The sequence below is a fragment of the Mus caroli genome, unplaced genomic scaffold, assembly GCF_978045245.1.
Source record: "Mus caroli unplaced genomic scaffold, Mus_caroli_1 scaffold_7, whole genome shotgun sequence".
In the NCBI taxonomy this organism is placed as follows: Eukaryota; Metazoa; Chordata; class Mammalia; order Rodentia; family Muridae; genus Mus; species Mus caroli.
In genome coordinates this window covers 143,721,855-143,726,662 of record NW_028227262.1, presented here as the reverse complement: position 1 = coordinate 143,726,662, position 4,808 = coordinate 143,721,855, and the positions used below count along the sequence as shown (strand labels likewise).

General features: G+C 43.5%; 1 pseudogene; it reads right to left on the bottom strand.

The window, feature by feature from the left end:
* Nucleotides 1–1,511: 1,511 nt before the first annotated feature.
* LOC110296731 (26S proteasome regulatory subunit 4 pseudogene) lies at nt 1,512–3,013 on the bottom strand (annotated as a pseudogene).
* Nucleotides 3,014–4,808: the final 1,795 nt, after the last annotated feature.

The window sequence follows — 4,808 nt, the reverse complement described above, 5'->3', positions numbered from 1 at the left end:
AGGCAGAGGCAGGTGGATTTCTGAGTTCGAGGTCAGCCTGGTCTACAGAGTGAGTTCCAGGACAACTAGAGCTATACAGAGAAACCCTGTCTCAAAAAAACAAACAAACAAACAAACAAAAAAAACTCGACAGTAAAGAGGTATAACGGTTCTGATTTGAAACAGTAGATGATCTGGACAGAAACAACAAAACAAAACAAAAAAATCAACAAACAAACAAACAAACCAACAAATGAACAAACAACCAGAATCCCGTGTTTTCCCAGATTCCCCTGCAGGTCATGAAAACAGAGAGGATGAAAATAGCCCAGAGGCTCTGGGACATGGGAGATAGCAGCAATCTAGATGACAATAGTTATAAAGAGTGACCTGTCATTACACTAAAGTGGTCTATGCTGTGATGGACATAGACACTTTTCAGGGTTTGTACTGTAGCTTAGAGGCAGAGCATATGCCTAGCATTTATGTGGACCATAGCAGTTTCAATCACCAGTGTGGCAATGAGTAAAATCAACACAGAAAGTATTGCATCGGCAACACTTCAGGGGCCAGAGAGATGGCTCAGTGAGTGGTAAGATCCAGAGTTCAGACCCCCATAGCTCACATAAAACTGTATCTCTAATCCCAGTAATCCCCGTAATTAGTAAAAACTAATATGGCAATATATGAGGCAAAGACAGAAGGATCTCCAGAAGCCCCTGGGACAGCTAGCTTGGCATATGCAACTGTGAATAACCGAAGAACTGTCTCAAACAAGGTGGAAAGGGAAGACATATATGTATGGGTCTCCTCGACCTCCACATGGGATCCACGGCACACATGTGCCCAGTCATACACATACACCCATCATGGGTGTTGTGCAGAGGTTGAAGTCACAGTTTCCACCAGAAAATAATGAGTAGTTAACCTAGTAACAACACATTATATTAATAATAACAAAGTATTACTTAGGGACACATATCAGATTGGGAAACCAGAAACCACATAGTAATATATGCACACCGTGCTCCTTTGCACTATTAAACTAAACTTTTAAAAAGCATGGGATTTAGAAAAATTTAGGTCATAGGTATTTGGCTAGGTTTCCAGTTCCAGACATGGCCTCCTTCCTGTTGGGATATATACACTTATATATTATATGTAATTTTAGGTAAATATAAAATGGTAGAATTCTGTAAGGATTTTTCAAACACTCTTAGTGTTACTTGTCTCTCCTTCTTCCTTCTGTATTGCCCTCCCTTCCTCTTTCCAATCAAAGACCCCTTCACATTTTTCTCATTTTCATATTGCCCCCACATACAACACTAGCACCATGGTCTCTTCATATATGTTTGGTTTCTGATCCAAGAAGTATAGTCACATACGGAGATGTAAAATTAGAAAGCTCAAATGAGAAAGAACATGCCATGTTTATCCTTCTGGTTCTGGGTTTTCTCACTCAATATAATATAATCTTCTGGGTCCATCCATTTACCTGCAAATTTCATTTTTCTTACTTTTTTTTTTTGCAAACCAGGCCATCCTTTATTGGGAGTAGAGAGCAGCACGGCACAGTGACCAACAACAGACGGAGGCACAGCGTCCTCCACGATACGGGCTTTCTGCTGGCAAACCTGAACTGGAGAATGGGTTCCTGGGGGCAGCTCCCATCCCTGAAGACGACTGTGGGCCACTAGAGATACAGCCCCTCAGGGGTGCCTTCTTGTTTTTTATAAAGAACATTCTCTTTAGATTTTTTGAAGTCTTCATTTGTTACTTTCATTCTGTGTTCCCGCAAGGCCATCAAGCCAGCTTCTGTACAGATTGCCTTGATGTCGGCCCCAGAGAGGTCATCCTTTGCCATGATCAAGTCATCCAAGGTTACGTCATCAGCCAGTGTCATCCTGCTCGTGTGAATCTGGAAGATCCGCTTCTTGGTCTTCTCATCAGGCAGCGGGAACTCGATCTTCCTGTCAATGCGGCCTGGCCTGATAAGTGCTGGGTCCAAAGTTTCTATTCGGTTTGTGGCCATGATAACTTTTACATCTCCCCTCGAATCAAATCCATCCAACTGGTTCAACAGTTCCAACATTGTTCGTTGAATTTCTCTCTCACCTCCAGAGTTTGAATCATATCTTTTGGTCCCAATGGCGTCGATCTCATCAATGAACACGATGGACGGCGCATGCTCCTCAGCGACCCGGAAGAGCTCCCGAACAAGTTTGGGCCCATCACCTAGGTACTTCTGGATAAGCTCTGAGCCAACCACGCGCAAGAAAGTGGCTGAAGTCTGGTTTGCTACTGCTTTGGCCAATAGAGTTTTACCTGTTCCTGGCGGACCGTAGAGAATGACCCCCTTAGGGGGCTTTATCCCCATCTCCTCGTAATACTCAGGGTGGGTAAGCGGGAGCTCCACAGACTCCTTAATTTCTTGGATCTGGTTGTCCAGTCCCCTGATATCTGCGTAGGTCTCCTGGGGGGCCTTTTCCACCTTCATCACTGTGACCAGGGGATCCGTGTCATCCATTAGCACCCCTATCACAGCGTGCACCTTGTGGTTGAGCAGGACAGAACAGCCTGGTTCCAGCAGATCCTTGTCTACAAACGACAGGATGCTGACGTAGTGTTCAGAGCCCACAGATGTGGACACAATGGCGTGATTATCATCAATGATCTCTTCCAAGGTTCCTACAGACATGGGGGTCCCCCTGAGATCATCCACTTTTGATCTTTCCTCCTCTTGCTTTTCTTCTAATGGTTTCATCTGTTCCTGATTTCTAATGAATTCCTCCTCCATGAGAAGATAATCCTTTATTCTCTCTAGCTTCAGTAATTTCAGGCGGCACTGGGTGTGAGGTGTTACCAGTGGCAGTTTGCTGGCAGCATCTGGTTCCTTCATTTTCTTCTTCTTTTTCCCCACTCTAGTTGGGACAGGAGGTTCGTATTTCTTTTTCTTGTCCTTGTCATCCTTCTTGCCACCCCCAGGACCATGGCCACCACTCTGACTTTGACCCATCTTCCTTCAGTCGTCCAAGTCGCCCTCATTTTTCTTTACAGCTGAATTATATGTCATAATATACTTATACTTAGTTAGGGTTTTACTGCTGTGAACCGACACCATAACCAAGGCAACTCTTATGAGGATAGAGTTTAGTTGGGACTAGCTTACAGGTTCAGTGGTTCAGTCCATTATTATCAAGGCAGGAACATGACAGCACCCAGGTAGGCAGAGTGCCGAAGGAGTTCTACATCTTCATCTGAAGGCTTCTAGCAGAATACTGACTTCCAGGTAGCTAGGTTAAGGGTCTTAAAGCCCACACCAATTGTGCCACACCTACTCCAACAGGACCAGGCCTTTTAATAGTGCTATTCCCTGGGCCGAGCATATAAAACCATAGCATATGTCATAGTGTATATGCAGCACATTTTTAGTATTCCTTCATTATTTGAGGGACATTTAGATTGTTTCCATTTCCTGGCTATTGTGAATCAAGCATAAGTGAGGGTAGCTGAACAAGTATCTGTAGAGTAGGACATAGGCCAGGGAGTGATGTAGCTGGGTTCTACAGAAGAGTTAGGACATAGGCCAGGGAGTGATGTAGCTGGGTTCTACAGAAGAGTTAGGACATAGGCCAGGGAGTGATGTAGCTGGGTTCTACAGAAGAGTTAGGACATAGGCCAGGGAGTGATGTAGCTGGGTTCTACAGAAGAGTTATTTTCAGCTCTGTGAGGATTCTGCACACTACTTTCCAGAGTGGCCGCACTCATTTGTATTGTCACCAAGAGAAAATAGTGAATTGTGTTGAAACTACAGATAGACCCTGCTAGTATAGCAAATCTGACTGATGATGAGTATCTACAGTATATTAGTGCTTCTTCTGTGTGTTTGATCAGCATTTTATACTTTGTAGCCAACCGTTCTTTATGTATTTTGTTACATTTTTGGGGGTACCTCATTCAGGATGACATCTTCTGGTTCCATCCACTTGCCTACAAAGTTCACGATGACCTCATTTTTAACAGCCAAGTAGTATTCCATCGTGTAAATGAACCACATTTTCTGTATCTCTTCTTCAGTTGAGGGACATCTGGGTTGTTTTCAGTTTCTGGCTATTACAAATAAAGCTGCTATGAGCATAGTTGAGCAAATGCTCTTGTTGTATATTTTTGGGGTATATGCCCAGGAGTGGCATAGCTGGGTCTTCTGGAAGAACTATTTTCAATTATTTGAAAACCACCAGATTTATTTCCAGAGTTGTACAAATTGCACTCCCACCAGCAATGCAGGAGTGTTCCTCACCCTCTCCAGCATATGCTCTCACCTGAGTTTTTGATCTTAGCCATTCTGATGGATGTAAGGTAGAATCTCAGGGTCATTTTGATTTGCATTTCCCTGATGACTAAAGACACTGAACATTTCTTAAGTGTTTCTCAGTCATCAGAGATTCCTCTGTAAAGGATTCCCTCTTTAGCTCTGTACCCCATTGTTAATTAGGTTATTTGGTGTGTTTGTGCCTAACTTCTTAAAATCTTTATATATTTTGGATATCACCTCTCTATCAGATGTAGGGTTCGTAAAGATCTTTTCCCTTCTATAGGCTATGGCTTTGCCCTATTGTCACTATGGATGTTAGCCATAAAGTACAGGATACCTGTGCTACACTTCACAGATCCTATGAAGCTAAATAACAAACCGTGCCAAGGGAGGGTGCTTGAGCTTACTAAGAAGGGGAAATAAGATGGATAGTCATTGGAGGTAGATGGAGGGAGGGAACTGGGTGGGGATGGTGAAGAGAATGGGAGAGGGGAGTCAGGTGTGAATAAAGCCT